This window comes from Triturus cristatus, chromosome 4_2 (assembly GCF_964204655.1).
Source record: "Triturus cristatus chromosome 4_2, aTriCri1.1, whole genome shotgun sequence".
In the NCBI taxonomy this organism is placed as follows: domain Eukaryota; kingdom Metazoa; phylum Chordata; class Amphibia; order Caudata; family Salamandridae; genus Triturus; species Triturus cristatus.
In genome coordinates, this window is record NC_140586.1 from 511,451,406 (window position 1) to 511,477,399 (window position 25,994).

Genomic DNA, 25,994 nt, shown 5'->3' on the forward strand with positions numbered 1-25,994 from the left:
ACTCAAGGGCTCTTTTTAGAGCCACCTAAAATCAAAACACAAACTTGTTTTTTGAATCTATTTGCCTTTTTTTTTTTTTTTCTGGTGTGCGCACCCTGCGCGCACCCAATGACATTTAAAAAAAAAAATCATTTTTCTTACCTTTTAGTAAACCTTCAGGGACTCCCTGACAAAGAGAGTGGAGTGGCAAAGTAATTAAAAAAGACATGGTGTACATTTCACACATGAAGGGAAGAGAGTATTCCTATTAAACTTTAAACTCTGCATCAGTACTTACCTATAGGTACCCTAAACCTATCAAAAAAGATAATAGCTCATTTTAGTGCTGCATTTGAATTGGCTGTATTTACAAGGAGAGGAAAAGACACAGAGTGGCTTATCCTCTCCTTGTAAATATGGAAAAGCACCCTGCGCCACTAGTATATCAAAAGTGACGTAGTGGTGGTGCAGGTGGCTTGTAAATGTGCCCCAGAGATGTTAAGGAAATTAAGGGTAAAACCGACAAACCGAGAGTGACAGATACAGAGACAGAGCAAACAACTGAGAGAGTAAGGCAGTTAAAAAGACTAAGACATATGAATACAGAGAAAGAAACATGGATGAAAAATTAGTGATGGAAATAGTAAAGGTAGGGGAGTAGTAGAGAAGGAGTGAGGGAGTTACAAAAGAGTAGTAAAGCAGGAAGAGAGAGTGAGAAGAGAAATGAGAAAAGTAGAGTAAGGAGAGGTGAAGAAAAGGAAGCATGAAACGAAAGCAGTGACACATACAGATATGTTAAACTTACCTGTCCATCAAAGTAAATTATTTAGAATTAAATATTTTTATTTAATTGCAAAGAAAACTGAATTACATCTTAATTTTTATTTCTAGTTCTGAAAAAAAGTATTACTATTCAACAATACACTTTATTAAAACAGTACATGTTTTTTCATATTTAGCAAAGCAATTTTTTGCGCTTTTTTTGCTGTTTTCAGAATGTTTTGATTTTCACTGAAAATAGGGAAATCAATTGTATTCATCATTTAACAGCGGGCAAAAAAAAACCAATCTGAAAGATTGTTTAAAAAAGCCCCAAATGTATCCTCACTAAAACATACCTTAATAGAAATGTCAAAAATAACTTTTAAGAACAATACCAATTTTCAAGAAATAACGTCTGTAAACCTTGTTGCAAAAGAAAATTTTCCAAAATAATATCTGTCAAAGAAGTCCACAATTGTTTTTTTACCTTTCCTTGAGGCCAAATGGTAAGTTTAAAATCCCTTTTGAGTGAAATATCCAATTTTAATCCTTTTAAATTTTAATAATGCTTTCTTCCGATGATGATGTTAGTATTTAAAATTTGGGTATCAGAAAAATTAGGTAACAATTGGGTAAATCATAAGGCAAACGTTGCTTGAAAATCACTTGACAATCATTACACAGTGTCCATCCTTTTTCACATTTAAGATAAACTGTGTAATGACCAGAAGTTATAGAAGGACCATCATGAAAAATTATTGCAACTGCTACAAAAGTTTTTCCAGATATAGATAATTGGTTGCCAACAAACTTCTTTAGTAAAGTTTCCAATTTTGTTCCATCAGCTCTACAACGTTGTCCCATTAAAATTACATACTGTCCATATTTCTTTAAAAATAACGTTGACAACATTTCAGATTTACATTTAGAACATTCCATGTTGTGATTAGCATCTTTAACTAATTTACTAAAAGTCACTGTTTTCTGGTAATGGTAAATATATGAACCTTTCAGAATCTACATTACTACTGCTTGTGTTAATACAGTTATCACAACAATGTTCCCATGTATAAGAGACACCAAATACATTTTCTACTTCTACTCCTTCATCTTCCAGTACCATCAGGATATACATCAAGAATTCCTGTGCATCTTGCTGTACATTTTGTGTAAACTGTGTACATCCAGAACATACATCTAAAAGATTTCTAACATCAGAAGCACTTTCTATTTTAGTTTTATCATTACTCAGCTTCTCATAAAGGAGACTCAGCAAAGAACAATCTTTTTTCATGATTTAGTATTATCTGCTCTTGCAAAGTTTCAAGATAAAATACAACATTCAGCACTACATTAGCGTAGCAGTTGACACCAGAGCTATTTTCAAAATGACAACTAACAACCTCTTCCACACTGTCCTTTTTCTTTTTGCTTGCAGTCACATCACTATCTTTTTGTTTTCTCTTGTGTACATCCTCATTACAGATATTCTCAAATCTCCTTTTCCGACAAACAGGTTTTTCAAACACAGGATACTGACCTAAATGAGGAGCATAGCTTTTTCTTAATCTATTATACTCCTTTACACAGTTTGCATCAGCACTTACTTTTGAGTATTAAAGTCTATCATGAATAAACCAGATAATTTTTTCACGCGTGACAAAGCAACATATGCCATACCTTCTTTGAACACAGTAGACCCAATGTTTACAAAAGCACTATCAACAGTTAATCCTTGAGACTTGTGAATAGTTACAGCATATGCTAGAGAAATCGGAAACGGCTTCCTACGTACATACTAGTCTTTCACTAGCAAAAAACGAACTGAACAACGACTAATGACTTTAACCTCTTCAATCTGATCAAATTTTATTTTTAAGAATTCAATTCCATCTTTTTTCTGGTACTTTACAAAACCCACAACTTTACCCATAGCTCCATTCACTAAACCTTTTTCTACATCCAAATTGCGTCTTAAAATTACTCTACAGTTCATACAAACATAAAGATTCTTTTCCAAACCAGCTGTTTTTGAAATGTTTTTCTCCAGAGAAACCAATTTAGTAGCTAATTTGCCTGTCAATATAATAGTTATTGGTTCATGTTGAATTTAATCCACAGCTTCCAGTTTTATGATCTCTTCATTTTCCAATTTCAAAAGTTCTTGATTGAATACAGAGCATTCATGTAGTGTTGGCATTAAGCAGATTACAGTATTTTTTTCAGCAATTTTCTTGTATATTTTCTCTGGAACTATTTCTTCTGTTGTAAACAAATTACTCAGCAATCGACTCTGTAATGCTTTTCTGCCATGTTCTGTGAGTAGTCCAATTCTTATATCTTTCAGAATACTTGCATAGTCCTAATCTTTGGCTTGCCTCATATTGGTAATGAGTTCCTTATACTCAAAATATGTCCAAATATTTACATTACCTATACTTCCTAACGACTTTTTCGTGTCTTCATGTGTAAGAGTATGGAATACCGGTTGTCCTTTAACTGGAGTAAGTTGCAAAAGATCCCCAAAAACTATGACTCGTTTTCCTCCAAATAACACGTCATACTCTGTCTTCAGAATTTGCTGCATTCTTAAATGCACAAAGGCAATCATTAAGTTTGATACCATGCTTACCTCATCAATAATGAGTACTTTCAATTTCTTCAATACTCTTGAAACTTCCAAGCATGGTTCTCCTGCTAGTTTGTGGTACTGTATTTTGTTCTCATGCTCTACTGGTAACATTAGCAAACAATGTAAGGTAACTCCTTTTATACGCTGCTAACCCAGTTGGAGCAGTAACACAAGACAAAATTGAATCCATTTTCTTCTGTAGGTAGCTTCTAATTACATTAAGAAACTTTTTCCAGTTCCAGCTTGTCCACTTACATACATTCTCATTGGTTCGAAAGATGTGCATGAGCACTTTATTTTCATGTAGTAATCCGTGATCAATTTTTTTCCTGACTTCTTCATAAATTTATTTTTGTTCTTCATTCAGTTGCTGCTCCAAATATGTTAAGTCTACTAAATCTTCCTGAGCTTGATTCATAGCTGTTTCCACTTCATTCATGGCTATTTTGCTGCTTCATTTTCTACGATTGGTTGTCCTAGAGGATCTTGACTGAATGTCCCAGAACTTTGACTGTCTTGAGAACTGTCTCTAGCTACTTCAGCTGCAATTGTTGCTTCTTCTTCAATTTCTTCATTTAACATTTGAACATAAGTTGTGAAAGTACTGCATTCTATGCTGTCTTTGCTAGCATTGTAGGAATCTTCATAACTCTGGAATTCTCCAAGTAGTTCGTCCTCTGAACGCCATGGTTTAAACAGCTGCAAAAGTGCCAAGTAGTAAAATTCCTTCTTGTCAGGAGTGTCGCAACTCAGCTTCCGGTGATTTATCAAACTTCCTTTTGTTTGCTTCACCAAACATCCTTCCTCACCACTGACTTTATATTTTCCATTGTTATCTTCTGTGGCATTCCGTTTAAAAATGAAGTTCTGCAGCACTTCATAGAGACACATGTTCTCAACGTGATGACTTCTTTGTGGGTAATATGTGTCCAACATGTTTGTTCTTAAAATGTCTGTACTTTCTGGTTCGAACTCTGCTAAATATTCAATTTCTCGACTAGATTTCAGTACCCGATTTCACATTCCTGCAAGGCCTTAACTTACCCAAATTATTCTTCTGGATTTCGAGTACAGACTTGCAGATGATAACCTATCTGAGCATTCGTAGGATCCAATTTCTCGATGCGATAACATCTTTAAACTGAAACTGTATAGCTTCTTACTGAGTCTTCTCGTGAGATCTCTTCCCACATTTCCTTCAATTCCGTTTTCTCAGATTTAGTGATGCAAGATGTGACATACCGAGCAACGGCAATAGAATTGTCAGCCACATACTGTATATCCATGTTAGCATTCCACATGGATAAAATGACTGGGTTGTAGTCATTTATATATTTTGACTCTTCTTTGTAGGTATTCTTGGGCGATTTTCTTGTAATAGTATGTCGCACAGCTGACATAAAACTGTTTACTCTTCCTTTTGAAAGAACAGGTCGTGGAAATCCAAATCGACATTTTGTGTAGAATTTATCTTTACTCTTGTACTTACGTCGACAGTATTTTCCACACCGATGACTTTGGAAACGTAAAACTTTCTCTTTTGTTTTTCTCTTCTGTGCTTTTAGGTATAGCACATGTTGCATATCCTTCAATGAAAGATAAAACTGCTTCATCAGCATCTGTTCCAAATTTTATGGCATCCTTGATCCACAACAGCATATGAATATGTGGAGCACCTCTTGCTTGGTACTCTTTTCTCCAAAAGAAATCCACAACTTCTCCAAGAGGTGGATTTTTTTTTATTGCAGATGAAGGACATCATAGCCTCAAATCTATGATTGAAATATCTGCAAACATTAACCGGATCTAATGAGCACAATTCTCCTGCTGTCTTGTATTTGATGTTTTCAATGTTTGATTTTGCCTTTCGCAGAAAATCCAGTAAATCATCCCAAGTGTACTACGCACAGCTCCGGGTAAGGAACCATGTAGGAGTTCCTAAATTCCGTAACGTACACTTCAATTCTCCATGGCGTCGGTACCAATATTCATTAGTTCCACGCTGACAAGCCATCAAATTGATCAATTGAGATTCCAAATGATCATCTCGCTGTTGCACTTTGTTGAGGAAGTCCTTTGCTGACACATTATGTAGATGTACTCCAGTTTTTAAAATGTGATTTACTGCATAAGATAGTGCAGACAAGTCACTTTCAAATAAAAGATGGAACAAATAAGGAATACTTTGACGAAATCTGGGATCTTCTGCATATAATCTTGTAGTCCGATACTCCAGGAATCTGTACTGGACGTTCATCATATCGTCCTTCTCCTGTAGGAAACAGCTGGGGAAAACGAGCTTCCAAGCTCTCCTCCCATACACTCACAGGAGTTCCTTTTGCTTTCTTCATCTGAAACAGATCAATAGCGTTTCCCATAACTTCTTCAGAATGAAGAGGATGTATGCTGAAATGTTCATAAATTTCTTTTGACTTATCCACTTTTTCAATTTGCCCAGTTGGTATTCCTGTGTCTTCTACTATTTCTTCTTCATCTTCATCCATATAAATGGCTTCATACCATTTATTATTTTTTTTCAAATACAAATTTGCTCTTTGTACTTTTCGTACATCCACCAGCTCCTGCCAAATTTTCTTATTCTTTGTAGGTATACCATTAACCAGAATAACTAATGGTTAAGTTTCCAAAGTATCTGCATCAATTGTTTCCATATTTTTTTTTTTTTTCAAATCCAATGGCAAATAGACAACTCTTCCTTTTAAACCTCTTTGTAAATCTGAAGGAGGTAATTTACCAGTTTTTGGCTCCATACGCACTATGGTCTGAAACTGATGGACACATTGAATGAGTATAGACTCATACATTGAATGAGTATAGACTCATACGTATTTAAATCAGAAAGTTCTGGAGGAATAGCAACCAATTCTAAATTATTATGTACAGCTCTTGCTGGCATTCTATTTTCTTCTAACTTGTTAAAACAGTATTTACAAATACGCTGATCTTCACCCAAATCAAAACAATTTTCCAGAAATCTATATGTAGCAAAATCCTTCCACTCATAATTATTTTCTTTTTCACTTTTTTTATATAGATCAACATTCCTTGTTTGAATTTTGTAATGGCTACTCCGGCAACAAATACAAGTAATATTTGGTCTTTCATTAGATGATAGCAAATTTTGTCATTTCATCTTCAAAATTTTTACTGACAGTAAGTTATACATTCTCTTCCACATTTTCATCAATAACTGTCATTTTCTGCACTTTCTTGTTCTGGACCAAAACAATCTCATCAGTAACCTTCACTACATCTGCTACAGATCCACGGAACAGCATTATTCAACTCATTCAACTTTAGTGCTGGACTTTTAGCAAATTCTGTTGAGGAGCAAATGATAATTACTGTGACAGCCTGACACATTTCCCTTATATTTTACAGAGGCAAAAAAGAGCACATGTCCTAATAGCTACTTGAGACCATCAGCATGTGTTACAGGGTGAGTGATTAGAGTAGAGCAAAGGAAATGAGCCTTGGTGACGTTGAATGTGTTTGCGTTATACACTGCTATCTGAAACACAACACAGAGCTGAGTATTATGCATGGGAGTGTAGGAGAAGCTGCTGCATGTGTGCAAACAGTGTGTTTCTGAAAACTGTATTGTCAGTTGCAAGAGATCTGCATTTAGACTTTTACAAGTGCATGAAGACTGCAGATATGTGTGTAAGAGTACATGTTTGGTAAAGGTTAATTGGAGTTTTATACATGTAGAAACTACCTCACCCATTGCAGGAGTGGAAGGACAATCTACCCTGTTAATTTGAAATGTGTTACCATTTGCCTCCCATTTTTCTGATAGTGATTTCTGCTGAGTACTAACCAACACATTTGAACAAAACAAGCTGGCCCTTTCCTGAAAGTGCAAGTTTTACAGAACAGCAACACAAATTAAATCTGACAACAATTCCTGTGTGCACACTGTCTCATGGTGTGATTCTAGGCACAAAACCGTATTCCTGGGTGATACCAGGCCCTTTTCCTGCGAGTGCAAGTTTTACAGAACAGCAACTCAAATTAAATCTGACAACCATTCCTGTGTGCATGTTGTCTCATGGTGTGATTCTAGACAGAAAACAGTATTCCTGGGTCATACCAGTACACCTTAACTTATGGTGAAGACCTACTCCATAATATCTTTCAAGTTCAAGGCACTTAAATATCTTCCTTAACATGAAATGTAAAACACAACTTTTAAATTGGTAGGAAAAAATACCATGCTATTTTCAAATGTATTTTCATTTGCCACACACTTTTCAGATAGTGATTTCTGCTGAGTGCTAAGCACCACACTTGAAAAAAGAAACTGCCCTTTCTTAAAAGTGCAAGTTTTACAAAACAACAGCAACACAATTTAAATCTGACAACAATTCCTGTGTGCACACAGACTCATGGTGTGATTCTAGGCACAAAGCAATATTTTCTTTGACAATTTGAAAGCACATTTAGTACTGTGGTGGAGTAAGTGAAAATTACTGTGACAGCCTGACACTTTTTTTTCTTCTATTTTAGACAAGCAGAAAAGAGCACATGTCCTAACACCTCCTTGACACCATGACCATGTATTACAAAAAACAAGCTGCCCCTTTCCTGCAAGGGTAATAGAGCAAGACCAACACAAATTAAATCTCTGATAACAAATTCCTGTGTGCACACTGTCATGGTGTGATTCTAGGCAGAAAACAGTATTCCTGGGTGATACCAGTACACCTTAACTTATAGTGAAGACATACTCCATATCTAACATGTTCAAGGCACTTAAATATCTTCCTTAACTAAAATGTAAAACACCACTTTTAAAGTGGTAGGAAAATGTACCATGCTATTTTCAAATGTGTTTGCATTTGCCTCTTTTTTTGTGAGTAATTTCTGCTGAATGCTAACCATCACACTTTAAGCAAACAAACTGCCGCTTTTCTGCGAGTGCAAGGCTAACAGAACAAGAGCAACACAAATTAAATCTCTGACAACAAATCCTGTGTGCACACACTCATGATGTGATTCTAGGCACAAAACAGTATTCCTCAGTGATACCAGTACACCTTAACTTACAGTGAAGACATACTCCATAATATCTTACTAGTTCAAGACAGTTAAATTTCTCCTAAATCACAAAATGTAAAACACCACTTTAAAACAAGAATGACAATTCTATTTATATCAAAATACACCACATACTTCCCCTCTCAAACTCATAACTCACCATTAAAATTAATTAGTTGAGAAAGAAATGTGGCACTCAAACAGCAGATTATCAGAGCCATAATCTCAGAGCTGTACACCTCTCTCCTCTCTCCACAACCAGTAAATGGCAATTCTTCCCTCTTTTTTCCCACATATACATGTTAATGTAAAATCAGTCCTTCCCACATTTTTTCAAATGGAATCACACATTTCTATTGGTTGCAACTTTCAACCCCTTTCCAAATCATCCCTTCCCCCAACATGACTTCTGCCTGCTACCATAGCAACAGCTCATGGAACACAGGTGTGAGCAGAGGTCAGAAGTTCAGCACACAATGATTCAAATCCAAAGAGCAAGAGTGCTTGACTTTTCAAACCTAACAGCAAATCCAAAGTAATTTTCAGTGGGAACACATTTTTCTGTACCAATCCAAAACATGCTTTTAAAAATGTAAACATACAGCCTAGTTTTAACTGTAAATGGTTTGAATCCGCCAATGAGTTTTTTGTATTAAAAAAAAAAGTATATATGCCTCCATTTTTCAACTGTCTTTCTTTTCATATTGCCATTCTACTGAAAGACACCTCCTGAGTGCATCCTGTTCTCCTTGGAAGATGTTCACAGTGTGGATTGTAGGTCATAGCTATGTCTTCTGGAGTGAAAAGTATGCAGAAAAAAGTTATTTTCAAAGACCTTGCTTTGCCAAATGTAGACATTAAATGGATTGGTCAGAGAGGGTTAAAGTGCCACCAATTAATGCCGTTGGTGAAAACCTTTCTACATCCGACACAGCCTAACCTTATTATTGTGCACGGTGGTGGTAATGACCTAGGCACTCTAACTGGGGTAGGTCTGGAAATGCTTATTAAGGACACCTTTCTGCAATTGATGTCACTTTTTCCACAAACTGCCTTTGTATATTCTAATATATGCCAAAGGCAAAAGTGGAACTGGTCCAACCAATTTTGTCCACAGATTTACAAAGCAAGAAAGCACGTCAATAAGTCTGTATCTGCTTTCCTCAGACTATGGTATGGGTTCTATATACCACAACAACTTGCGTTAATACATGCAAGACATTTATAGAGGAGACGGTGTACATTTCAATGATGAAGGGAACAGAGTCTTCCTCTTGAACTTTAGACTCTGCATCGGTACTTACTTGTAGGTACCGAAAAACACTCCAACAAGGGCTCTTTTTAGAGCCACCTAATATCTAAACACTTAAACGTGATTTTTATTTTTATTTTTTTTAAATTCGGGTGCGCGCACCTTGCGATGTTTTAAAAAAAAAAGGAAAATCTTTTATTTTTTCCCCTTCGTGCTCCTACTGTGACCCCCTTACAATGGTTAGGGGGTCAAGAACTCCCTATCCTGCCCCCTATTCATGGTTTCCACCTTTCCTTTTCAGTGCGACAGACAAAATGGCGGCCGACACTTCCTGATTTCGACCGATTCGAATGTTTACTGACATCTAACAACCAATCAGAATTACGCTCTCGCACGGCAGGGTGCGCGCACAGGGCTGCACTGTGCACGCATCCTGCGCGCGTATAGATAATGATATGCTTTTATATGCTATTTTCTCAGGAAATACTGAACAGATTTACACCAGACCTGCGATAGGCACTTCCTTGACCTTATGGCTACCTCTCTGCCAAATTTCAAGTAATTCTGTTCAGCCGTTCGGGCTGTAGCTGTGTCTAAAGGTCCTATGGAAAAATACATGGGGAAACCGCGTTTTGGGACCCCCCCCTTTTTCTCGGCCCCCACTTGACGAATCGCCCAGAGACTTTCAGGGTAGGAGCTGGGCGGAGCCTCCATTAGTTTTGAAAATTTCACGAGGATTCGTCAACCGGCGCCAAAGTTATTCAAAATAGAATTTTCAGATTTCCTATGGAAACACGGTCCGAGCGCCAGTAGATATATATATCTCATCCAAGAAATACTGCCAACGGCGGCCATGGCAAATACGGGAGACAGCAATTCCCGCATATAACATCCAACCAAGAAATGCGCCAAAACCCGGTTCCTGGACAAAGATGCTTTATTTCAATTGGCGCAGGCAATCACGTGTCAGAGGCACCTGACGCGTTTCAGCATATCACCTTGAAATAAAGCATCTTTGTCCAGGAACCGGGTTTTGGCGCATTTCTTGGTTGTATGTGTGTGTGTGTGTATATATGTGTGTATATATATATATATATATATATATATATATATATATATATATATATATATATATATATATATATATATATATATATATATATATATATATATAATATTCCCAAATTAATTGCCATATACCCGGTACATAATAAACGAGCATTGGAAATGCAATAGGTCTCGCATTTGCTTAAGTTGGAGCTATTGACGTTGTAAATGAGTGTCTTTTATCCATGTGTATGGAGTGTATGTGTTGTGAAGTTCCCGGTTTCAGATTTACTTGTAGAGCTGTGCAGTGTTTGAAATAATAGTTCTTTTTTGCAGAGTTCGTTCTTGGTTCTTCCAACAAAAGTGTGTTACGGTCTCACTGCCCCAGACCGGCCTACTGGCCTCTGGCTCCTGGCGATTGTTAGCTAATCTGTTTGATACTTGCATACACTGCCAAAATGTGGCAGGTTTTTTTTTAAGCCCCTAACAAGTTGTCTTGTATGTAAAAAGTGGGTGTATACATAAACTCACCTATGCAATGCTTTACTTATTTTATTATTTACTTTGAGGTTGACTCCACATCCTGCGAGTCTGCGCAAATCACATAATCTCCCCATGCCTCCCCAAAAACAAAAAAAGCATTAGCAATGCAATAGGTCTAGCGTTTATGAGAGTTCGAGCTATTGGCATTGTAAATGACAATGTCTTATGTATTTTTAAACAGATAAATAAAAGGCATTGTTATTTACAATGCCAATTGCTTAAACTCCCGCAAATGCAAGACTTGTTGCATTGCATGGGCGCTCCTGCGCCCGTGCTATAAAGATAATTTTTTAAAAGCGTTATGAGAGCCTGTCCAAAACTATTTAAGAAAATAGTTCTCGGAGTCTGTAATTAAAGCCTACCGGGCAACAACACACGCAACAGGTGGTGTCCTCATGGGAGGTTACTAAATGAGACCAGGCGGTACTAAGGAGGGACTACTAAGCCTATTGACCAATGAAAAGCCAGAGTTTACAGTGGACAATGACACAAGCCAATGAAAAATATGGGTGGAGCTTCAAGTCCATACCAGAATACAGCGAGCTTCGAAGAGCAGCACATGCGCTGCCCAGGATCAACCTAAAAAAAATCTGTTTTATTAGCATTATACAATATGGTCGGGTATACAGGTAAGAGCTGATTCTGCAGCTAGGATGGCTAGAATGTTCAGGCAGTGTTGGATAATTGTCCGGGGCTATTCATTCGTTGCTTTTTAGAGGATAAATAACATTCTTTTCTGACACTAAAAAAATTTAATAGGTGTCAGTTATAAAGGGCTTTTATGTTAAGCGCTACACATGGAACATTGTTTAATGTAATTGATACCTAGTGTTAACTGGTCCTCATTTCAGTGACCTTGGATGGTAGATTGAGTGTGTGTGAGCGTGTGTGTGTGTCTGTCTTTCTCTGCAGATTATAGGTTTACATCTCTGCTGGGCATCCACAGCCTTTCATCCTTTCCTCGTTTGGTGTCCTTCTCCCTCTGACACGTCATTGGTTTCACACGAGTCTCACTGTGAAATTAGGCAGTACATGCTGCGTCTGTTTGCCTCACGTCCCTACCACAGACCCTAGACTGAAGATGCACTGCAGCAGTCTGTGCTGTGATGCTAAGCAGTCTGGCTGGCCGCACAGTCCCATCTTGCCACCCTGGGTGCCGGTGACACTTGAGTTTGTTGGCGCGATACACACATGGTTATTGGCGCTATGCATTTCAGGAAGGGAGGCGCTAGCTGCTTTCAGCCCACAAAGGTTGTGAACTGGCCTTATTTGGCAGGCCACTGCCCGTCTTCAGCTGTCTCTCTGGTGGGCTGGACTGAGGTTATGAGCAGCAGAGGTACCGCAGAGGGGTGGCAGCGGGAATGGCAGCAGGGGTGGCAGCTGGGGATTTCTCATTCATGTGGCTAATAACACAACCTGAATTCTGTTTTGAGACCGGTCCTATTGCATGCTTTGCAGTATCCCTGGTTGGCAGGCTTGTGAACCCCTGGCCATGTTCAAGGGCATGGGGAGGTGCGCGTGGGTCAAACCGTATGCATTGCCAGTGAATGCGCCTGGCACTGGGCCGTGGTGGAAGTGACTAAGAAACGTTTGTTCTTCGTATCGCTCTAGTATCTAAGCCATTGATATATCTCAGTGAGTTGAGCAACAAAAGGAAGTGTATGTATGCGTGTTTGTGTGTGGCTGTGTCTTTCTCTGCAGATCATATGTTCACATCTCTGCTGGGCAGCCTCTGCCTTTCATACTTTGGTGTAATTGTCCCTCTGACACGTTATTGGTTTCACACGAGTCTCACTGTGCAATTAGGCAGTACCTGCTGCATCTGTTTGCCTCACGTCCTTACCACAGACCCTAGACTGAAGACACACCGCAGCAGTCTGTGCTGTGATGCTAAGCAGTCTGGCTGGCCGCACAGTCACAGCGTGCCACCATGGGTGCCGGTGACAGTACTTCAGTTTGTTGGCGCGATACACACATGGTTATTGGCGCTATGTATTTCAGGGAGGGAGGCGCTAGCTGCTTTCAGCTCACGGAGGTTGCGGACTGGCCTCATTTGGCAAGCCACTGCCCGTCAGACGAAGCAAGATCAGGCAGTCACGCGTATAATTAAAGATCCGACAAACTCTCTTAACCAATTCCTTTCCAAGGGGTTGAATCTAGATGCTAAAGAGGTGTGGTGATAAGGCAGACCCCTGTGGCCACCGCATTCAATCTTTAACCCCTAAGCCCTGAAAGGGATAAAGTGAACTGCCTGCGTCCTATTTTCCTTCAGAATTTAAACCGCAACAGCAAATCTGCTAAATCAGACCTTAATCTCATAGGCGCGTGCAGGGCAGGACTTCTTGTGCCACCGGCTGCGGCCACGGTTCTCTCGCTGGCAGAAGAAATTCATATTAGGGGAAAGACTCCATATTGGACCCTTTCTTTTTGTGAAAGAATACAGGATGGGTGCAAACGCAGCACTGTAAGTAGGAAACAAGTCTCCGCAGCCCCCGCAATTTGGGGGGGGGGGCTGGGGTGAGCTCCAGGGGGTCCTCCGCACTGTGCACTAGCAGTGAGGCCCCTGGCCTTAAAGCTCCTGATTGAGTCCAGAGCGCAAGCTTCCCCCCCCCCCCCCCCCCCAAGTTTTGTTACTCCCCTGTGCACTGTATTTATGCATGTGTCAGGCAGGTCTAGGCCCATATCAAACTCCAAAGCAGGAGTCTGGGACGCTGCTCTCCCCCTCCGCCCCGACAAACTGTCCCAAATGGTTAAACCAGTACTAATAAAATGAGGCTGCTGACTAAGTATGAAGAACTCAAAGAGTAAGTGAGGCAGAAGCCATCAGTCCGGGCACAACTGTGTGAGCAGTGAGGGGTTATCGCCTGGATAGAGATTCCCAAATTTCAGCATAATTCGACACCCCCCCCCCCCCCCCTCCCCCGCGCATCCTTGAAAAAAGCCTGACTTCCAGTACTTGTCAGTACCAACTGTGTAATTTCCCACTTACAAGCGCACACTCTACATGGTCAAATTCATATTTGGTACAGAAATCAGAAAAAGAATCGAAAGATTTCATCACAGACTACTAATGTGTAGAGAGAGACAGAGCGAAACGCGCATGGAGAGAAAGGTGACGAGAGACTGGATACAGAAGGAGATGGGTGAAAGGAACAAGCTGTCGGTGGAGCATACTTGCCTTCAGCGCTCGCTGCTGGAGCGACTAGTCTAGACGCAGCACGCATGACTAGCAACAGACGAGTAGTCCAGTCCGGGTGGGTGGGGCCTAAGGGAGACAGGGCGGTCACCAACCCCACTTCAACTTCAACTTCAACCCGACGACAATAGACCTCGCAAGAGCGACAGCACATGCGCTGCATTGCTAGGCGAGACCTAAAAACCATTGCAAGACACTGCTCAGTTATTGGCTCTGAGTTCGTCTCGTTCTTGGTGAACCTAGAAGTCCTTTAGATCCCCACAACCAGAAAGGTCCAGCGGATGTAACGGTATATTGCTTTCAAACATCTGTCATAATTAGAAGTTACAGGTGAAAACGTTGGCACAAATGGCTGTTCTTTTCAACTCCGTTTCAATTTTTCCTATTTTCAAGTGTTAGTTTCTATAAAGAAACCTTGAAGGATCTACACAAATGGCCCCTTGCTGAATTCAGAATTTTGTCTAATTTTCTAAAAATGTATAGCTTGCCAGGATCCATTATTGCTTTCATACCCATTTCTACCGTTAACTGGAAGAAGGTTGAAAGCACAAAAAAATACTGTCCCAGTAAAATGCCAAAACTGTAAAAAAAATGTTGGTTTTCTGACAAAGGTCTGTCAGCCCATGAAAGCTGGGAAAATTGTGATTTTCAGCCCCAGAAACCTTTTGTTGATGCCGTTTGCAGGGAAAAAAACTCATTTGCAGCACTTTTTTCCCGTTTAAAAAAAAAACCAAACAAAAAAAAAAAGGTAGCTTTAGAATCTCCATGATGTTGGAATAAAAGGACTCCAATTTGGTGTGGATACCTTATGTGGTCAAAGTTACAGGGGCCTAAGCGCCAACTACCCGAAATAGCCAAAAAAAGGCTTGGCACAGGGGGAGGAGGCCTTGTGAGCGGCAGATCTGGACCTCGTCTGTTATTTTGGGATTATATCTGTTCTGTACAGCTGTCTTCAGGCAGGAGTGCGCCAGTGCACCGAAGCTGAATCCTTTCCTAGGGCCTGCGTTTTCTTTTCGCACAGACAGGCACAAACCCCAACACCATGCAGATCAGTGCGGAGTATTGCCAGACTCTGTCTCCCGTTGACTCGTGCTGGTATGGGCAGTTGTTTTAACAAAGTCCATTGCGGCTTTGGGTGTAGTGACTATCCTCTGGGTGCCTCTGACTGATCCGCAAGTGAGTAGGATATAACCTTGCATATGGTATGTCCACTTCTTGAAGCTTCAAAGCTTCACTTCTAGGAATTCTCTATGCAGTGCTTGAACTTGCCGTGAAGTCTGGATAAAAAGCTACATCATTACTGTGATCGCTGACAGTCTGCTTTTCTTGTGCCAAGGGGAAGCACTGTGTCCCTGTCGAGGTAATTTAGTAGCTTGGCGATAATTGGGTGTAGTGGTGCCCCCAGGGGCGGAAGAGTCCTTAGGGACCAATGTACTCGTTCAACGAACAAGACTGCATACAAGTGCTCTCCCCCAAATTTCTCCTTGAGCATGGTTTCCACATACTGTTCTAGTCTGCCTGTTTTGGTGAACTCTGCTATGCCAGCGATACAGAGATTTTTGCTTTGGGAGCATGCCTCCAAGTACTTGTTTTTAGCTTGAATCACCGCTAATACCTTCTCCACATTTAAGCACTTAGCAGTGACTGACTGAAATCCATCTAACAGCAGTTGTAATGCACTATTGCGCCTCACCAAGACACACCCGCTGCTTGTCCAATTTGGCAGCCATGTGGTCCATCCGTAAGTTTAGCAAGTTATGTTATCGTAATTTATATAGCGCACGATTACCAAACAGGTGTCCTGGCGCTGTCCATTACTCCATAAACCAAAACTCGGGAATTATTTAACAAACAGCCAGGTCTTCAGCGCTTTCCTAAATTGGAATAAGTTTTCCATGCAACGCAGGTGAAGTGGCAGACCGTTCCACAACTTGGCCGCACCGTAAGAGAAACTACGGCCTCCCCAATTAAATTTCCTAGTTAGAGGGACCTTAATCAGACAAGCATCCGACGAGCGAAGATGTCGGGCAGGGACATATCTTCTACAAACGGTGGATAAGGAAGTCTGGGCCTTCTCCATGAAGGGCCTTGAAGACCAAGCAAAGTGACTTAAACTGGACCCTATATTTAATAGGAAGCCAGTGTAGATCTCGAATAGCTTTTGATATCGGGGAGAACTTAGGGATGCCAGTTAGGAGTCTGGCAGCGTCATTCTGCAAAAGCTGCAGACTATGCAACAGGCCTTCCCGAATATTGAGGTAAAGACTGTTGCAATAGTCCAGTCTAGATGTAACCAGGGCCACTACAACAGTCTGTCGATGCTCCTGTGGAAGCAGGAACAAGATCTTCCTCAACATTCTCAGGATGTAGCCGGTCTTAGAAGCTACGGCTTTTACCTGTAATGCCATGGACAGCTTGGCATCCACTATCATTCCAAGATTCTTGACTTGGTCTACAGGAGTGGGAAGGGTCCCCAGTTCCTGCGGCCACCATGCAGGTGTCCAGAAACTAGGGTTGTTACCAAACAACATAACCTCGGTTTTGTTGGAATTCAACCTAAGGCAGTTGCTTGCCATCCATTGCGCTACCTCGGACACACATGACTGAAAGTTCAGGTCCAACCCCCGTTCTTGGCCGGGTAAAAGAGACACAACAATTTGCGTATCGTCCGCATAGGAAGTGACGCTAAAACCGTGGGTTCTAACAATGGGTGCTAGGGAGGAGACGTAGATATTGAAAAGTGTGGGACTCCACGCGGATCCCTGTGGGACTCCGCACGGCAGCGTGAAAGGACGGGAAGCAAAGTTTTCCAGGGAAACTATTTGGCTGCGATCGGAAAGAAAAGAGTTTAGCAAGTCCCATGCCTTTTGCTGTATACCACTTTTCTTAAGTCTGTCCATCAGTAGACCATGATGGACGGTGTCAAATGCAGCGGAGAGATCTAAAAGAATCAACGCTGCTCTGCCTCCCCGATCCACCGTAAATCTGATCTGTAGCTGAGATCAGCGCGGATTCGGTACTGTGTCCTTCCCGGAATCCGTGTTGTGAGGGGTCCAGTAGTAAGGTGGTCCTTACAAAAGCTGTGAGTTGGTAATTTATCGCCTTTTCAACTAGCTTAGCCGGATATGGGAGACGAGAGAGAGGCCGAAAATTGTTTGGGTCGGAGGGATCCAGATTAGGTTTTTTCAACAAGGGGAGGATGGATGCTTTTTTTCCAAACTGTTGGAAATATCCCTCCGTCAAACATGCCGTTAAAGATTGCTGTGAGATGGGAGGCGATCGGCCCTGGCGCCCATTTAATGATTTTCAGAGGGCATGGGTCCAGTGGGGACCCGGAGTTGGCTTTAGCTATTAGCTCCAGGGTATCCTGAACGGTAAGATGCCTAAACTCCTTGAGGATAACAGGTGATGAAGTTTCATAGGACTTTATAACACCCTCCTGATTCGTCTCAATAGGGTCGTTAAGACTAGTGAAAATAGTATTAACTTTATTCAAAAAGAATGAAGCAATTTTTTCACAAAGCTCGTCGCTGGCCGGGACAGAGGCAGGGTTTACTGAGGCCAATTTATTAATAGTGCAAAAAAATTCTTTCGTGCGTTTTTTTTTTTTTTTTTTTTGCTGCTACAATCTGAGAGGCAAAGTACTTTTGTTTGACTTCCCTTATCATACATTTATATTTGGCCAAACATGCCAAATATAATCGTTTTTCTTCATCCAAGTATGCCTTCCTCCAATTACGTTCAAATTTCTTGCATACGCATTTTTGAGATTTTAGTTCACTCGTATACCATGGGGCTGATGGCAGAGTTCTATTGAAAACCGCAGGTTTGGGTGGAGCCAGTTTTTACACACGCCTGGGTGATCCAGTTCGTGTACGACAATGCCGCCTCCTCCATATTACTGGGCATGGGTGTAACCGAGGTGGAGAGAACCCTGGATAAGGTCTCAGCTTCCACCCTATTCCAAGCTCTGACTACTCTGGCCACTGTTTGGGGGCGCCCGTTGAATAGATGGAGTCGGTGTGATATTAAACCGAACTCCCGCGTGGTCTGACCAGGCCAGAGGTACCAGAGCTACGAAAGCTAGTTCCACTGTATTGGAGAAGATCCCATCAAGGGTATGACCAGCCTGGTGGGAGGGACCCGTTACACATTGTAGCAGTTCTGCAGTTTCCATAATATTAAAGACGTGCTGTATCTGGGTCCTCTGGCTGCTCAAGATAGAAATTAAAATCTCCTAATATGGTATACGAATTCCCCAACAAGGCATCCTCAAACGGTACCCAAGGTGGGAAAAAAAGGTAATTTAGTTCCCGGAGGGCTGTAAATGAGTGTGCCCTTGAAGGAAAAGTGACTTGTTAGTCTTAAGTTAAATGCAAGCGCTTCGCACACTGGCAATGATAGCGCTTTGAAAGTACCCTGCACTGAGCTATGATATACCACCACCCCTCTTGTTGGCTCTATGAAGAACCTCACAATTGTATCTCGGAGGAGTTGCTTGAACTAGGTCTAGACCTGATGACTCGTCCGTCCAGGTCTCTGTAATAAAAGCGATTTTAATATCTAAATCCAACAGCAAGTGGGAGCATTCCATACTGTGTTTGACCAAGGATCTGGCGTTAATTAGAATACAGGGAAAAGTCTCTGAAGCCCCAATCGTTGATGGACCAGCACTAGTCCTAGCTTTAATGTATTCGGGGTGTATCAAGGGAATAGGAGATGAGCAGTTAGGGCAGGGGCCGGAGGACCCAGCCCGGTGAAACTCTGCCGATACACGAGAGCAATCGCCGTTGCTCCCCCCCCCGGGTTTAACTTCATCAAGAAGGCTCTAGGGTAGACGAGACGTTTCTTGATGCCTGATTGCAAATGGACAGGGGGTATTGCGCGACGCGGACGGGGTGCAGACTGGCTTGCCTTAGGCGCGCCTCTGGCGCGCCCGCTGCGCGCATCCGCTGCGCGCATCCGCTGCGCTGTCGCGCTATTGCCCCTGATATAGGGTTGCTAAGAAACAGCTACAACGCCTATACCGCCCCTGCCTCACCAAAGATGGCCACCGTTACCACAGCCTGGTCTACAGGCGAAGCCTGCTCAGGTCTGGCATGCGGCGGGGAGACAGAGAATGCCAAGGTAAGGAGTGGCGCCAGGCGCTTCAGTATTGCGTTTGAGCAGAGTAGCTTTAAGGTTGTGTGCAAATTATGCTAGCAGCTGAAAACATGCGGGTGCCAGAATTAAAAGCAGATTTAAACAGTTTTAAAAACAATGTCCCACTCGCAATCAGTAAAACAATGTTAAAAACAGTAAACTCTCCTCCAGCAGCGGAGGTCAGTCCAGCCTGCAAAATATAAGCGCAGGTCTCCTACTCCCGGCTCAAGCCTCAGGAGTGATGGCAAGTCAATTTTGCCATGGATTGCAAACTCTGTTGCATGGCAATCAAGGTGTTCTCCAACGTAATTGCACCCTGCGATGATAATTCCCGCTTTGAATCCGATAATACATGTTGCTGGGGCCTTGCAGTTCACCTGGATTCGAAGGTGAGCCATGATGGCTGCTTTCCCCATTTTGGATGGCCTTACTTTAAGCGGTTTGAGTTTTACTGTGCTTTGGTCTACTGGCATATAGTGCTGGTCCTCTGCAGACCCAGCTATTCTAGGCCCTTGCTATCCTAGTAGATGCGCCTGGGGAGGCATTGGCAAACTCAGTGCCCTTTCCCCACAGGGGTAGGTCAATAAGGCCTTGTGGTGCAGTCACCGATATCGGAGGTTATTGCCCACCTTGGTTCAACTCATTCAGGGCATACCTATTGTTAAATGGTAGCGGCAGTCGCAGTCGATAACCTTTCAAGTATTGCCCGGCGGTAATCGCCTCTTATACCATTCGATGCTAAACCAACAAAGAGGCAGGCGCCGGAGACTGGAAGGCAGGAAACAGTTTTATTCTCTCCGGAGGAGAACACATCAGATCAGACAGCAAGGTATCGTCACAAGGTGCTCTAACTGCATCTCTGAGGCCTGGCCTCTTATACACAGGTTTATGACTTTATTGCAGGTTCATCATACATGGCACATTCTTGAGATTGTCTTGATACATGAAAGCACATCCTCGGAATCCCCACTTTGAGCTCGTTCCCACACATATCTACAGTGGAAGTCCCCACCCCACCCACAGTAGGAGATGGCTATCACACAGCTGGACATTCCGCCAATTCCCGGGGGTGTGTGTGACCGGTTGGGTCTCAGGGGGTGGGGGGCCTTGATCTACTGTAATCCCTTTGATGTGGGGTGTTTCCCTTACAGTAGGGGCAATAAACTGCATCCGCAGGGCTAGGTGATGGCCTGGGATCGGTTCGGACAATGGGGCGCAGAGGAAGGGGGTTATCAAAGAGATGCATGACCATGTATGGGATGTCGGTCAGGCGTGGGATGTGGTTCCATGGCAGGATCACGCAGAAGGAGAGGGTTTATGGCCCGTGTATGAGAGAGCGGGGGTGGTCGGCGCGCGGGGGGGGGGTGCTTGCAGCGCCAGGAGGACGCGCTGGCGATTGGCAATGAGCAGGGAGAGACCAAAAGTGCCTAAAATGGCTGCCGTGCGCTTTCCTGTGTGTCGCGCTGGGAAGAGGCAAGATGGCGCAGATAATGTTCAGTTGTAAACTAAATTTCCACACTATGATGGCTTGTTGTACAGTTCTGTTGCCCTTACCGTCCAGTCAGCAATAATAGGCCTGTCACTGCCCTCACAGTATCGGGGCCTACACCTCCCAGGTCTAGAGCTTTCCCCAGCCATCGGATTTCTTCACGAGTTCATTGGCCACACCATAAGATCCCAGAGTAGGATCTGCGTACTATACACTTCTGAGCAGATAGTATTCCAGTGCTACCCATAGCATAGTGCTACCCATAGCATGTGTGCCTCGGGTAAGAACTGTCTTGGCCTCTCTTCCCTCGTCTTATGCGGTACAGCACTTTTCCTTTAGCTATTGGGCTCCCAGCGCTCACCAACGTGCAGCTGGGCCTGCTGCTCATCAACACACACTTGCGGTCCGTGTCCGCAGAGCCGTTGCCTCACACCAGCTATTATTTCTGTGACTAGAGCTCATGGTCCAGGAGGCCCCAAGGAACAACTTGCTACGACCCTTCTGAGGCCCGCTATAGTTGTGCAGTCTTGTGCTGCAGTTATACAGGGTCGCACTCACTTCTGCCAGCCCCATTCTGTTCATGTCCGGCCGCACCACCTGCAACATTGGCCACCCACGAGTCCCCAGCAAATCAGCCTCTCCTCTTACTGCGCAGGTGTATAGCTTTCTGTTCTCAGCCGGCAGGTATTGTATTGGATTTGACTTGTGCCTGGCCCCTCCGGCACCCAATGCCACAGGCACTGACACTGGTATTTACTAAAGACTAGTCCCCAGAAATGAGTTCTGCCGGCCCAAATTATAGCAACTCAAAAAGATAATGGACAGAATGCTTAACATTGTCCAACATTCACCCCAGTACAGAGATCTGGGCCTAAATCCATCGTTTTTGGTTTTGTTTTTTGTTTTTCTTCCTTGCTCGTTCCATTTTGGAGGCAGCCATCTGCAAATCAGTCTTGACCGCACTCCCCATGGGAATAGTCCAGACTTAACTGCCAGGTCCCCCCTGGACTGGAAACGAGCATCATGGGACCGGTTTCAGGGTATCGCCCATCAGCAAGGCCAGCTTTAATCCAACGGCATAATAAGCACTGGATCCATGTCTGGGCGTACCCTTCCCACTTGGGATGACTATAGCAACAGAAAAAGATGGACGGAATGCTAAACATGGTCAGCCATTCACCTCAGTTTGGGACCCAGCCATATGAAAATCAGTCTGGACCCTGCTCCCCATGTGAACAGTCCAGCCCCAACTGCCAAGCCAAAACTGATGGATTTAACCCAAATCTGTCTGGGGGTGAATGTTAGACAATGTTCAGCATTCTGTCCATCGCTTTTTGAGTTGCTGTAGCTGGCCCAAATTGAGCACGTGTTTATTCTTAACCTGCATCTTAGGACCCACGGATGGTCCGTGGCACCTGGTCTGAACGTTTGCAACACATGGTCCAAGGGTTTGCAACTGTTTGGAAAATGAAATCATTTTTGTAGCCTGATAAAGTATATAGGTGTAAATAAAGCAAAATTGAAATTCTTTAAATGCTCTGTAGATGTGAAGGAACTTAAAATTGGAGTTTAAAAATGAAGTTTGTATTCTTTGCTTTATGCATGAAAGCAACACAAGTACAGAAAAGATTATGGGCAGTCGGTGGTTCCAAAGAAGCACTGGTATGTACCAATAAAAAGAGCTTGTATTAAGATGAAAAAGATGGGGATATGCTAAAGTCTACCACGTCGCATCGTCTTTTGAAAACACCAAATATTGAAAAGCTCCAAACTTTCCAATAAAATGAAAATAAATTGTTGGTTTTTTAAATTCATTTGTGAATTCAATAAAATATTTCGTAATTTGTATATTAATTTGTGTATTTGATGCGTAATTGATTCTGTCAGTGTGTATTTAAGGTTCAGATCGTATGAATATTGACTTGGGTGGTAGCAGTTCTCGTACTTGGAAAGAAACTAGGGACTACATTCTTTACAAATGTTATGTTGGTACAAACTACCAAGTGTATTTTCCTCCTTTTCTGTGTTTACCCCTCCAATTGTATTCGAAGCAGCATCGTTTCAGAAATTGTTTTACAATCACTTTTTTGTTTCCTTTTTTAGGTCTGTTTACTAATATTCATATCTGCCGACGTGTGCCGTCACAAATGGTGACTTTTCAAGGGGTGGCCAGGTTTGAAACCTGTACAGAAGCTCAGCATTGAAATGATGTGCCAAGTTCATCTGATAACTTGCGACTGTTGTCAAACCTTTTAACATCTACCTCTCCCTTTTCAGTGAATTGTGTGGTGTTTGCAATACTGTTTCCTTATTACACAAGGGACTGTTTTATACACTGGTATTTGAAAGCCACAATAAAATATTTGGTTTTATCTTTGTTTCTTTGAGTGTAATTACTGAATTTTGTGACGTATCTTTAGGTTCCGAGTGTGAGTGGTTGCCCATGTGGGTTTTCCTCTAACAGATATCCAGAGTCTGTATTCTCAGATCCTTTTAATTGGTTAGTATTGTTTGTACACCACATTTAAATGATTACTTCTGTCGCTGGTTCTTTTCTTCCTTTTAAGCCCCCCTCTTCCTCCACATACAGGGTAGTACAGATAGCAACATCATTCTCTTCCTCACGAAGAGCATATGTTAATCCTCTTCTGGGATCGTGCTGCTGGCAATGCGGCAATTATTGTTAGATAATGTTTACCACCTTCCTCGCAGCGGCTTGGATGCGGGGAACCTATTCTAGATTCACCTGCTGTTCGTCATTCCACCATACAGAGGTTGGGATCTGGAACAACTTATGTTAACGATGGACTTTCAGTTTTGTTCTTCGACCATAGGTGAAGTAAGACTCCCAGTGATGACCATAACCTGAGAATTGAAAGCATGTGAACGTGCAAGGTAGGGATGGACCCGAATTTAGATTTTGGTGTGCTGAAGATTTGAGGTATGTGTGGATAGAATGAGATGTGTACCGCTCTGAGGTTGGTAGCTAGGAAGAATAAACGCAATTCTTAGATTCTGAGAACGAAGAAGCCATCGAATAATAGACTACCTCTTTCGGTGATCACAATTCTATAGACTCCAAATCCTATGATGCATCATCTTGGTAAATTCTGTGCCCGTTTCAGAAGCGATTAACCATACACAAACCTGCAACTTGAAAGACTGTTGAAATTGTAAAGCTAAAGGCCTGAATATTGAAGGACCAATTAGTTACTGGATCGATAAAGACAAGATAAATATTGGCAAAGCAGTCTGCATTAGCAGAGCCAAAATGTACCCTCAAAGATGAGTATAATGAAAGTCAGGAGATTAATTTTGTACGTGAACTTAAAATGCATAAGCAGAAAAATATTGCATTGTTAATACTTTAGACACGGAGCCAGAATTTTCATTGCATCTTTAAGAAATTGTGTACACCTCTAAATGCACATGGCTATATGTGAATCATGCCTTGCGCCTTTTACAATAGCACAGTGCCAAACACTTTTCAAAACAGCAGTGCACCTTAGAAGACCGGATACATGGAGAGGATTATTCCCGCCTAACTTCATTGATTTCCACTCTTCGTATATGTGAGGTATAAATGTAAACATTCATTCTCTATAATGGTCTAAGTTGTACGCTGGTGGAAACCTGGATTTGTTCTTGTAAATGGTGGTGGTTGTTCTTTATCTCTTGTGAAGGTCCTAGAATCTTTTGGCTTTGCCTTAACAGATTTGACTCTAAGCAAGACTGGTTGGAAGAGTTTTTTGTTTTTTATCCCAGGAGTTTTTTATTTATGGCCTTTTACAAGACAGTCTGAAATATCACAATGAGTCTTCAATTATAACTGAATACAAAAAATAATCACAAACTAGCAGGGCGAGACAAACCCATCTTCTTTATTCGGACTTGTTACTGCATCAAGTATTCGTGAATTACTTATCATGCATAATATTTACAGTGCGTAATATATTGGTCTCCGGGTGAATTGATCACAAATTAAACAAGAAGTGCCTCCAGAGTTTGGGGTATTAGGCCTTAATAGAGCCTTTGTGGCTTTATAAACGGATGAAGGACTTAGCAGTTCTGAGATTTCCATTAAATGTCCAGTTCAGGTGCTGCCTCCCTCTGGTTCTCCTGTCTCTTTCCCAATCGGATATTGCTGGTATAATCCCCAAAAGCCCACAGGGCAACACTTTGGTGGAAGTAGTTCATTATAAGTGTTCGATTGTGTGTTACAATAAAGCATATCTGCATTTGTGATGAGGTATTGGTCCCTTAGCCCAAAGCATACCTACTCTATGCTGGGCAGGCAACAAGCCCATCGCTACCAATGTCCTACAGCTGGCTGCTTTCTCCCTGTCGTAACCCAACAGCGCGACCAATGGACTTGGTGCCAAGTGCTGTCCGATGACTTCACTCTGTACCGAAAAGACTTTCTGCCAAAATGCCAAGATACCAGGACACAGCCATGCCAGATGGAAGAACCCAGCATCTTGCTCCACGCACCAGTCACATTTTGGAGTGTCTTGTAGCCCATAGTGCAACAATCTGTTGGGAGTGTTGTACACACTATATTTTAAATGATGTCTGCTGTTCAGGAACACTCGCTTTGTCGCCTTGCAGCACTATGACCAGCACTTAATGTCTATAAACAAGTCTAGGTCCCTCTGCCATTCTTGCCTGGCCTTATGGAGGTGTGCTTTCCTGGGTTCCTGCGCAGTGGAGTGTAATATAGTTATTAGCTTTGCAGGGGAATCCGCACGTATAATGTGTGTAAGTGCTTGCAGTGCAATGGGTTCCTGCATGTCATCGCCAAGTAATTCCTGACATCCATGCCTGACCCTGAGATATTGAAACCGATCCAATGGTGAGAACCCAGGCATTTCCTTGGTAAAGTCCTCCCACC

At 42.2% G+C, this 25,994-nt stretch overlaps 1 protein-coding gene across 1 annotated transcript in view; it reads left to right on the forward strand.

Annotated features, from left to right (window-relative positions):
* Nucleotides 1-23,475, forward strand: part of GNG5 (G protein subunit gamma 5) — a 41,712-nt gene extending 18,237 nt beyond the window's left edge. The window contains exon 3 of the mRNA XM_085602114.1: nucleotides 23,207-23,475. The gene's annotated coding sequence lies outside the window, so the exon portion shown is untranslated. The remainder of the gene's footprint in view (nucleotides 1-23,206) is intronic.
* Nucleotides 23,476-25,994: the final 2,519 nt, after the last annotated feature.